General features: G+C 40.7%; 1 long non-coding RNA gene across 1 annotated transcript in view; it reads left to right on the top strand.

The window, feature by feature from the left end:
* The first annotated feature begins 1,939 nt into the window (after nucleotides 1–1,939).
* Nucleotides 1,940–11,951, top strand: part of LOC139541598 (uncharacterized) — a 63,417-nt gene continuing 53,405 nt past the window's right edge. Inside the window, exons 1-2 of the long non-coding RNA XR_011668369.1 lie at nucleotides 1,940–2,058; nucleotides 2,906–3,002. This is a non-coding gene — a long non-coding RNA (uncharacterized lncRNA). The remainder of the gene's footprint in view (nucleotides 2,059–2,905; nucleotides 3,003–11,951) is intronic.

The following is an 11,951-nucleotide window of genomic DNA, read 5'->3' as shown; positions in this document are numbered from 1 at the left end:
GATTCACTTGAAAATGTTGAACCTTCACCTATGTTATTCCTTAATTGAATAGTATTTTTTCAGAATGTCAAAAGACTGAAGGAGGAGACCAGCTTCTTCGAAGATAAGTGGTCAGAGCTGGACACCGATGACCCTGTGCTTCAGGAGTGGGTTGCTGAGGTGCAGCAGTGGCCTGAACGTATGTTAGGTTCAGGAGTGGGTTGCTGAGGTGCAGCAGTGGCCTGAACGTATGTTAGGTTCAGGAGTGGGTTGCTGAGGTCCAGCAGTGGCCTGAAGGTATGTTAGGTTCAGGAGTGGGTTGCTGAGGTCCAGCAGTGGCCTGAAGGTATGTTAGGTTCAGGAGTGGGTTGCTGAGGTGCAGCAGTGGCCTGAAGGTATGTTAGGTTCAGGAGTGGGTTGCTGAGGTCCAGCAGTGGCTTGAAGGTATGTTAGGTTCAGGAGTGGGTTGCTGAGGTGCAGCAGTGGCCTGAAGGTATTAGATCTGAACAAATAGAGCAACTCAAAACGGACAACCAGAAAAAGCTCAAACCAAGTTTATTCAACCCACAAGCATATATTTATACCAACTAGGCACAGTCATCACCTTGCATGTCTAAGATAAACAATCATTCTCTGTTAGGCAAAAACACAGTATGTTCTTCTCACTGGTATTGTCATGGCCAGCCTAAATCTAGGACCCTCATGGGTGTGGAAGTGTGTGTGTGTGTGTGTGTGTGTGTGTGTGTGTGTGTGTGTGTGTGTGTGTGTGTGTGTGTGTGTGTGTGTGTGTGTGTGTGTGTGTGTGTGTGTGTGTGTGTGTGTGTGTGTGTGTGTGTGTGATAGGACTGCAGTCAGATGGTCTTCGGGGTGGGCTCCTATGGCCCCCCATCCAGCAATGTCTTCTGTCTTCAACTGTTGACTAATCCTGAGTTGAGTTCCACATCCCTCATTGTCCAAGTTCCACAGCAACTGGCCTGCCTTATCAGGAACTGAAACCAAACTGCTACCCTTTGTCTCCTTCCAACATGTTTGAACAGAATATAAACTGTATTTCTGATCAATTTGATGTTATTGTAATAAACCAAAAATTTGCTTTTTCTTTCAAAAACAAGGACCCAAACTTTTGAGCGATAGTGTACATACATTTTGCATATACATTTTGGAGGGGGGGGGGGGGGGGGGGTACTGTCACGACCTGATCTGTTTCACCTGTCCTTGTGCTTGTCTCCACCCCCCTCCAGGTGTCGCCCATCTTCCCAATGATCCTGTGTATTTATACCTGTGTTCTCTGTCTGTTTGTTGCCTGTTTGTTTTCCTGTCAGCTCTTATTGTTTCCCAGCCTCTCTTTTCTCGTCCTCCTGGTTTTTGACCTTTGCCTGTCCTCTCTGCCTGAGCCTGCATGCCGTCCTTTGCCTTACCCTGGAATATCGACCCCTGCCTGCCTTGGCCTGTCTTTGCCTGCCCCTGTTGCTACAATAAACATTGTTTCTTCCACTGTCTGCATCTGGGTCTAACCTTGATTCCTGATAATGGTTTCATTTTATTTTTGGCTTTGAAACGAGGCTACTCAGGCGAGAGAAAAAAACTCACCTCACCCAAATGTATAGCCCCGTTGCAAAATATAAATGAACTGTTTGAAAATGTGAAGGAAAAAAAATTTAATTAAAAAATTACTAAGCTAAACAAACTTGGTCTATGTGCACAATACCTTAACGCAAACATCATAACATATTTAACCCTTTTACTGCAATACTTGAATCCCCTTTTAATAATATCGTCCACTATATATTTCCCCCTGTTTCCAACCTTTAATCATTACTTTAATAAATTCCAGTCCCAATTCATTTTGTTCTTATTTTCGTTTAATCAATGTCAATTCTCTCTCAACGCTCATTCTTTGTGCTCTGTGTGTGAAAGTGAAACTTCTTCATGAGTATGGGAATGTGCAAACGTGTCTCTAAAAGAACTGTGCCTTAGATTACATCTTGTTGTCAAGAGTAGTAGGCTAAGGGTGAGGTCTTCTTCACTAGGCACAATCAACAGTGAGACATTCACATATAAACCAGGAGTCCGACCACAGTAAGTACTGCTGCTGATCTTTGACTAATACTAATTACTATTAATCAACAGTACCATAAAAGGTGTGTGTGTGTGTGGGGTGGGACATGTTTAAACAGGGGTGGAAAAAGTACCAAATTGTCATACTTGAGTAAAAGTAAAGATACCTTGAATAGGAAATGACTCAAGTAAAAGTGAAAGTCACCCAGTAAAATACTGATTGAGTAAAAGTCTAAAAGTATTTGGTTTTAAATATACTGAAGTATCAGAAGTAAAAAGTATAAATCATTTCAAAGTCTTTATATTAAGCAAAACAGACGGCACCATTTTCTTGTTTTTTAAATTTATGAATAGTCAGGGGCACACTTCAACACTAAGACTTAATTAACAAACGAAGCATTTTGTGTTTAGTGAATCCGCCAGATCAGAGGCAGGGATCTCTTGAGAAGTGCGTGAATCGGACCATTTTCCTGTCCTGCTAAGCATTCAAAATGTAACAAGTACTTCTGGGTGTCAGGGAAAATGTATGGAGCAAAAAGTATATTATTTTCTTAGGAATGTAGTGGAGTAAAAGCAGTCAAAAATATAAATAGTAAAGTACAGATAACTAGTTTTTTGGGGTAAGTAGAACTTTCAAGAATTTTTACTTGAGTACTTTACACCACTGTTTTTAACTATACTTATGGGGGCCAGAAGTTCCCACAACAATAGTAAACAATCAAATAATGGGCCAACTGGGAAAAATGCTATTTCTAGGGGGTTTAGAGTTAGAATTAGGGTTAGTGTTGGAGAAAATAGGTTAGTAAAACAGGACTGTGTGTGTGGGGTGTTGCATAACTAAAGGTCTTCTTACCCACCTTATTCTTAGATGAAGATTGGTGACATGATTGAGATAAACAGAGGTACCTACAATCACTGGGCTCTGTACATTGAAAATGGAGATGTCATCCATGTGGTAACTCCAGGTATGATGTTTTTATGGAAATGTATTTGTGGTAGCCTATATTCCAATTCCAGAATTGGGGCAGGGTGTAAACATCATCTGAAGTCAAATGTTAACAGCAGAGTACTGGCCCAATGCTCTAACCACTAGACTACCTGCTGCCCTTAACAGCAGAGTACTGGCCCAATGCTCTAACCACTAGTCTACCTGCTGCCCCTAACAGCAGAGTACTGGCCCAATGCTCTAACCACTAGGCTACCTGCCTCCCCTAACAGCAGAGTACTGGCCCAATGCTCTAACCACTAGGCTACCTGCTGCCCCTAACAGCAGAGTACTGGCCCAATGCTCTAACCACTAGGCTACCTGCTGCCCTAACAGCAGAGTACTGGCCCAATGCTCTAACCACTAGGCTACCTGCTGCCCCTAACAGCAGAGTACTGGCCCAATGCTCTAACCACTAGGCTACCTGCTGCCCTAACAGCAGAGTACTGGCCCAATGCTCTAACCACTAGGCTACCTGCTGCTCCTAACAGCAGAGTACTGGCCCAATGCTCTAACCACTAGGCTACCTGCTGCCCCTAACAGCAGAGTACTTGCCCCATGCTCTAACCACTAGGCTACCTGCTGCCCCCAACAGCAGAGTACTGGCCCAATGCTCTAACCACTAGGCTACCTGCTGCCCCTAACAGCAGAGTACTGGCCCAATGCTCTAACCACTAGGCTACCTGCTGCCCCTAACAGCACAGTAAAACTGATATCTGAACATGTTCGATGGAGTCAGAACTTTATGAACGTAATCAATCAGCTACAACATCTGCTGTGTTCTCTCAGTCTCTTAATTTCTCGCATCATCAAAACACACAATTACACTTATATGTGCACACTATGCTGGAAAATTACAACCACTCCATATATGGTCGTTATGCTTTCAAGCTGGTTTAGTATGTTTCCCTCTGATACATGTCTGAAATCATTTCTGCGCTTGAGGCCAACAACTGACGAGAGGAACTGGTCTGGGGGCCACATCCTGGTTTCGATGCACTCAAACAGTCTTCACAGCAAATGAATTCAAATTATATTTGTCACATGTGCTGAATACAACAGGTGTAGTCGACCTTACAGTGAAATGCTTACCTACAAGCCCTAACCAACAATGCAGATAAAAAAATAAAGTGTTAAAGTATTTACTCATATAATATATAAATACAATTTTAAAAAACAACAAATAATTAAGGAGCAACAATAAAAGCAGTAGAGGCTATATACAGGGGTATCGGTACAGAGTCAATGTGGAGGCTATATACAGGGTGTAACGGTACAGAGTCAATGTGGAGGCTATATACAGGGTATTACGGTACAGAGTCAATGTGGAGGCTATATACAGGGGGTACCAGTACAGAGTCAATGTGGAGGCTATATACAGGGGGTACCGGTACAGAGTCAATGTGGAGGCTATATACAGGGGGTACCGGTACAGAGTCAATGTGGAGGCTATATACAGGGGGTACCGGTACAGAGTCAATGTGGAGGCTATATACAGGGGGTACCGGTACAGAGTCAATGTGGAGGCTATATACAGGGGGTACCGGTACAGAGTCACTGTGGAGCCTATATACAGGGGGTACTGGTACAGAGTCAATGTGGAGGCTATATACAGGGGGTATCTGTACAGAGTCAATGTGGAGGCTATATACAGGGGGTACCAGTACAGAGTCAATGTGTAGGCTATATACAGGGGTTACCAGTACAGGAGTCCACGTGGAGGCTATATAGAGGGGATACCGGTACAGAGTCAATGTGAAGGGGTACATTTTAGTTGAGGTAATATGTAGGTGGAGGTAAAGTGTAATATGTAGGTAGAGGTAAAGTGTAACATGTAGGTAGAGGTCAAGTGTAACATGTAGGTAGAGGTCAAGTGTAACATGTAGGTAGAGGTCAAGTGTAACACGTAGGTAGAGGTCAAGTGTAACATGTAGGTAGAGTTCAAGTGTAATATGTAGGTAGAGGTCAAGTGTAACATGTAGGTAGAGGTCAAGTGTAATATGTAGGTAGAGGTCAAGTGTAACATGCAGGTAGAGGTCAAGTGTGATATGTAGTTAGAGGTCAAGTGTAATATGTAGGTAGAGGTCAAGTGTAACATGTAGGCAGAGGTCAAGTGTAATATGTAGGTAGAGGTCAAGTGTAATATGTAGGTAGAGGTCAAGTGTAATATGTAGGTAGAGGTCAAGTGTAATATTTTGGTAGAGGTCAAGTGTAATATGTAGGTAGAGGTCAAGTGTAACATGTAGGTAGAGGTCAAGTGTAATATGTAGGTAGAGGTCAAGTGTAACATGTAGGTAGAGGTCAAGTGTAACATGTAGGTAGAGGTCAAGTGTAACATGTAGGTAGAGGTCAAGTGTAATATGTAGATAGAGGTCAAGTGTAATATGTAGGTAGAGGTAATATGTAGGTAGAGGTCAAGTGTAATATGTAGGTAGAGGTCAAGTGTAACATGTAGGTAGAGGTCAAGTGTAACATGTAGGTAGAGGTCAAGTGTAACATGTAGGTAGAGGTCAAGTGTAACATGTAGGTAGAGGTCAAGTGTAATATGTAGGTAGAGGTCAAGTGTAATATGTAGGTAGAGGTCAAGTGTAACATGTAGGTAGAGGTCAAGTGTAACATGTAGGTAGAGGTCAAGTGTAATATGTAGGTAGAGGTCAAGTGTAACATGTAGGTAGAGGTCAAGTGTAATATGTAGGTAGAGGTCAAGTGTAATATGTAGGTAGAGGTCAAGTGTAATATGTAGGTAGAGGTCAAGTGTAATATGTAGGTAGAGGTCAAGTGTAATATGTAGGTAGAGGTCAAGTGTAACATGTAGGTAGAGGTCAAGTGTAATATGTAGGTAGAGGTCAAGTGTAATATGTAGGTAGAGGTCAAGTGTAACATGTAGGTAGAGGTCAAGTGTAATATGTAGGTAGAGGTCAAGTGTAACATGTAGGTAGAGGTCAAGTGTAACATGTAGGTAGAGGTCAAGTGTAATATGTAGGTAGAGGTCAAGTGTAACATGTAGGTAGAGGTCAAGTGTAACATGTAGGTAGAGGTCAAGTGTAATATGTAGGTAGAGGTCAAGTGTAATATGTAGGTAGAGGTCAAGTGTAATATGTAGGTAGAGGTCAAGTGTAATATGTAGGTAGAGGTCAAGTGTAATATGTAGGTAGAGGTCAAGTGTAATATGTAGGTAGAGGTCAAGTGTAATATGTAGGTAGACGTCAAGTGTAAAATGTAGGTAGAGGTCAAGTGTAACATGTAGGTAGAGGTCAAGTGTAACATGTAGGTAGAGGTCAAGTGTAATATGTAGGTAGAGGTCAAGTGTAATATGTAGGTAGAGGTCAAGTGTAATATTTAGGTAGAGGTCAAGTGTAATATGTAGGTAGAGGTCAAGTGTAATATGTAGGTAGAGGTCAAGTGTAACATGTAGGCAGAGGTCAAGTGTGATATGTAGGTAGAGGTCAAGTGTAACATGTAGGTAGAGGTCAAGTGTAATATGTAGGTAGAGGTCAAGTGTAATATGTAGGTAGAAGTCAAGTGTAATATGTAGGTAGAGGTCAAGTGTAATATGTAGGTAGAGGTCAAGTGTAATATGTAGGTAGAGGTCAAGTGTAACATGTAGGTAGAGGTCAAGTGTAACATGTAGGTAGAGGTCAAGTGTAATATGTAGGTAGAGGTCAAGTGTAATATGTAGGTAGAGGTCAAGTGTAATATGTAGGTAGAGGTCAAGTGTAATATGTAGGTAGAGGTCAAGTGTAATATGTAGGTAGAGGTCAAGTGTAATATGTAGGTAGAGGTCAAGTGTAATATGTAGGTAGAGGTCAAGTGTAATATGTAGGTAGAGGTCAAGTGTAATATGTAGGTAGAGGTCAAGTGTAATATGTAGGTAGAGGTCAAGTGTAATATGTAGGTAGAGGTCAAGTGTAATATGTAGGTAGAGGTCAAGTGTAACATGTAGGCAGAGGTCAAGTGTGATATGTAGATAGAGGTCAAGTGTAATATGTAGGTAGAGGTCAAGTGTAACATGTAGGCAGAGGTCAAGTGTAATATGTAGGTAGAGGTCAAGTGTAATATGTAGGTAGAGGTCAAGTGTAATATGTAGGTAGAGGTCAAGTGTAATATTTTGGTAGAGGTCAAGTGTAATATGTAGGTAGAGGTCAAGTGTAACATGTAGGTAGAGGTCAAGTGAAATATGTAGGTAGAGGTCAAGTGTAACATGTAGGTAGAGGTAAAGTGTAACATGTAGATAGAGGTCAAGTGTAACATGTAGGTAGAGGTCAAGTGTAATATGTAGGTAGAGGTCAAGTGTAACATGTAGGTAGAGGTCAAGTGTAACATGTAGGTAGAGGTCAAGTGTAATATGTAGATAGAGGTCAAGTGTAATATGTAGGTAGAGGTAATATGTAGGTAGAGGTCAAGTGTAATATGTAGGTAGAGGTCAAGTGTAACATGTAGGTAGAGGTCAAGTGTAACATGTAGGTAGAGGTCAAGTGTAACATGTAGGTAGAGGTCAAGTGTAATATGTAGGTAGAGGTCAAGTGTAATATGTAGGTAGAGGTCAAGTGTAATATGTAGGTAGAGGTCAAGTGTAACATGTAGGTAGAGGTCAAGTGTAACATGTAGGTAGAGGTCAAGTGTAATATGTAGGTAGATGTCAAGTGTAACATGTATGTAGAGGTCAAGTGTAATATGTAGGTAGAGGTCAAGTGTAATATGTAGGTAGAGGTCAAGTGTAATATGTAGGTAGAGGTCAAGTGTAATATGTAGGTAGAGGTCAAGTGTAATATGTAGGTAGAGGTCAAGTGTAATATGTAGGTAGAGGTCAAGTGTAATATGTAGGTAGAGGTCAAGTGTAATATGTAGGTAGAGGTCAAGTGTAATATGTAGGTAGAGGTCAAGTGTAATATGTAGGTAGAGGTCAAGTGTAATATGTAGGTAGAGGTCAAGTGTAATATTTAGGTAGAGGTCAAGTGTAATATGTAGGTAGAGGTCAAGTGTAACATGTAGGCAGAGGTCAAGTGTGATATGTAGATAGAGGTCAAGTGTAATATGTAGGTAGAGGTCAAGTGTAACATGTAGGCAGAGGTCAAGTGTAATATGTAGGTAGAGGTCAAGTGTAATATGTAGGTAGAGGTCAAGTGTAACATGTAGGTAGAGGTCAAGTGTAACATGTAGGTAGAGGTCAAGTGTAAAATGTAGGTAGAGGTCAAGTGTAACATGTAGGTAGAGGTCAAGTGTAACATGTAGGTAGAGGTCAAGTGTAACATGTAGGTAGAGCTCAAGTGTAAAATGTAGGTAGAGGTCAAGTGTAACATGTAGGTAGAGGTCAAGTGTAACATGTAGGTAGAGGTCAAGTGTAATATGTAGGTAGAGGTCAAGTGTAATATGTAGGTAGAGGTCAAGTGTAATATGTAGGTGGAGGTCAAGTGTAACATGTAGGTAGAGGTCAAGTGTAATATGTAGGTAGAGGTCAAGTGTAACATGTAGGCAGAGGTCAAGTGTGATATGTAGGTAGAGGTAATATGTAGGTAGAGGTCAAGTGTGATATGTAGATAGAGGTCAAGTGTAATATGTAGGTAGAGGTCAAGTGTAACATGTAGGCAGAGGTCAAGTGTAATATGTAGGTAGAGGTCAAGTGTAATATGTAGGTAGAGGTCAAGTGTAACATGTAGGTAGAGGTCAAGTGTAACATGTAGGTAGAGGTCAAGTGTAAAATGTAGGTAGAGGTCAAGTGTAACATGTAGGTAGAGGTCAAGTGTAACATGTAGGTAGAGGTCAAGTGTAACATGTAGGTAGAGGTCAAGTGTAAAATGTAGGTAGAGGTCAAGTGTAACATGTAGGTAGAGGTCAAGTGTAACATGTAGGTAGAGGTCAAGTGTAATATGTAGGTAGAGGTCAAGTGTAATATGTAGGTAGAGGTCAAGTGTAATATGTAGGTGGAGGTCAAGTGTAACATGTAGGTAGAGGTCAAGTGTAATATGTAGGTAGAGGTCAAGTGTAACATGTAGGCAGAGGTCAAGTGTGATATGTAGGTAGAGGTAATATGTAGGTAGAGGTCAAGTGTAATATGTAGGTAGAGGTCAAGTGTAATATGTAGGTAGAGGTCAAGTGTAACATGTAGGTAGAGGTCAAGTGTAATATGTAGGTAGAGGTCAAGTGTAATATGTAGGTAGAGGTCAAGTGTAACATGTAGGCAGAGGTCAAGTGTGATATGTAGGTAGAGGTCAAGTGTAACATGTAGGTAGAGGTCAAGTGTAATATGTAGGTAGAGGTCAAGTGTAATATGGAGGTAGAGGTCAAGTGTAATATGTAGGTAGAGGTCAAGTGTAATATGTAGGTAGAGGTCAAGTGTAATATGTAGGTAGAGGTCAAGTGTAACATGTAGGTAGAGGTCAAGTGTAACATGTAGGTAGAGGTCAAGTGTAATATGTAGGTAGAGGTCAAGTGTAATATGTAGGTAGAGGTCAAGTGTAATATGTAGGTAGAGGTCAAGTGTAATATGTAGGTAGAGGTCAAGTGTAATATGTAGGTAGAGGTCAAGTGTAACATGTAGGCAGAGGTCAAGTGTAATATGTAGGTAGAGGTCAAGTGTAATATGTAGGTAGAGGTCAAGTGTAATATGTAGGTAGAGGTCAAGTGTAATATTTTGGTAGAGGTCAAGTGTAATATGTAGGTAGAGGTCAAGTGTAACATGTAGATAGAGGTCAAGTGTAATATGTAGGTAGAGGTCAAGTGTAATATGTAGGTAGAGGTCAAGTGTAATATGTAGGTAGAGGTCAACTGTAATATGTAGGTAGAGGTCAAGTGTAACATGTAGGTAGAGGTCAAGTGTAACACGTAGGTAGAGGTCAAGTGTAATACGTAGGTAGAGGTCAAGTGTAATATGTAGGTAGAGGTCAAGTGTAATATGTAGGTAGAGGTCAAGTGTAATATGTAGGTAGAGGTCAAGTGTAATATGTAGGTAGAGGTCAAGTGTAATATGTAGGTAGAGGTCAAGTGTAATATGTAGGTAGAGGTCAAGTGTAATATGTAGGTAGAGGTCAAGTGTAACATGTAGGTAGAGGTCAAGTGTAATATGTAGGTAGAGGTCAAGTGTAATATGTAGGTAGAGGTCAAGTGTAATATGTAGGTAGAGGTCAAGTGTAATATGTAGGTAGAGGTCATGTGTAATATGTAGGTAGAGGTCAAGTGTAATATGTAGGTAGAGGTCAAGTGTAATATGTAGGTAGAGGTCAAGTGTAACATGTAGGTAGAGGTCAAGTGTAATATGTAGGTAGAGGTCAAGTGTAATATGTAGGTAGAGGTCAAGTGTAATATGTAGGTAGAGGTAAAGTGTAACATGTAGATAGAGGTCAAGTGTAACATGTAGGTAGAGGTCAAGTGTAATATGTAGGTAGAGGTCAAGTGTAACATGTAGGTAGAGGTCAAGTGTAACATGTAGGTAGAGGTCAAGTGTAAAATGTAGGTAGAGGTCAAGTGTAACATGTAGGCAGAGGTCAAGTGTGATATGTAGTTATAGGTCAAGTGTAATATGTAGGTAGAGTTTCAAGTGTAACATGTAGGCGCGGATCAAGTGTAATATGTAGGTAGAGGTCAAGTGTAATATTTTGGTAGAGGTCAAGTGTAATATGTAGGTAGAGGTCAAGTGTAACATGTAGGTAGAGGTCAAGTGTAATATGTAGGTAGAGGTCAAGTGTAACATGTAGGTAGAGGTCAAGTGTAATATGTAGGTAGAGGTCAAGTGTAATATGTAGGTAGAGGTCAAGTGTAATATGTAGGTAGAGGTCAAGTGTAATATGTAGGTAGAGGTCAAGTGTAATATGTAGGTAGAGGTCAAGTGTAATATGTAGGTAGAGGTCAAGTGTAATATGTAGGTAGAGGTCAAGTGTAATATGTAGGTAGAGGTCAAGTGTAACATGTAGGTAGAGGTCAAGTGTAACATGTAGGTAGAGGTCAAGTGTAATATGTAGGTAGAGGTCAAGTGTAATATGTAGGTAGAGGTCAAGTGTAATATGTAGGTAGAGGTCAAGTGTAATATGTAGGTAGAGGTCAAGTGTAATATGTAGGTAGAGGTCAAGTGTAATATGTAGGTAGAGGTCAAGTGTAATATGTAGGTAGAGGTCAAGTGTAATATGTAGGTAGAGGTCAAGTGTAATATGTAGGTAGAGGTCAAGTGTAACATGTAGGTAGAGGTCAAGTGTAACATGTAGGTAGAGGTCAAGTGTAATATGTAGGTAGAGGTCAAGTGTAACATGTAGGTAGAGGTCAAGTGTAATATGTAGGTAGAGGTCAAGTGTAATATGTAGGTAGAGGTCAAGTGTAACATGTAGGCAGAGGTCAAGTGTGATATGTAGGTAGAGGTAATATGTAGGTAGAGGTCAAGTGTAATATGTAGGTAGAGGTCAAGTGTAATATGTAGGTAGAGGTCAAGTGTAACATGTAGGTAGAGGTCAAGTGTAATATGTAGGTAGAGGTCAAGTGTAATATGTAGGTAGAGGTCAAGTGTAATATGTAGGTAGAGGTCAAGTGTAACATGTAGGCAGAGGTCAAGTGTGATATGTAGGTAGAGGTCAAGTGTAACATGTAGGTAGAGGTCAAGTGTAATATGTAGGTAGAGGTCAAGTGTAATATGTAGGTAGAGGTCAAGTGTAATAGGTAGGTAGAGGTCAAGTGTAATATGTAGGTAGAGGTCAAGTGTAACATGTAGGTAGAGGTCAAGTGTAATATGTAGGTAGAGGTCAAGTGTAATATGTAGGTAGAGGTCAAGTGTAATATGTAGGTAGAAGTCAAGTGTAATATGTAGGTAGAGGTCAAGTGTAATATTTTGGTAGAGGTCAAGTGTAATATGTAGGTAGAGGTCAAGTGTAACATGTAGGTAGAGGTCAAGTGTAATATGTAGGTAGAGGTCAAGTGTAACATGTAGGTAGAGGTCAAGTGTAACATG

The sequence above is a fragment of the Salvelinus alpinus genome, chromosome 16 (assembly GCF_045679555.1).
Source record: "Salvelinus alpinus chromosome 16, SLU_Salpinus.1, whole genome shotgun sequence".
NCBI lineage: Eukaryota > Metazoa > Chordata > Actinopteri > Salmoniformes > Salmonidae > Salvelinus > Salvelinus alpinus.
This window is presented reverse-complemented; position numbering and strand designations above follow the sequence as displayed.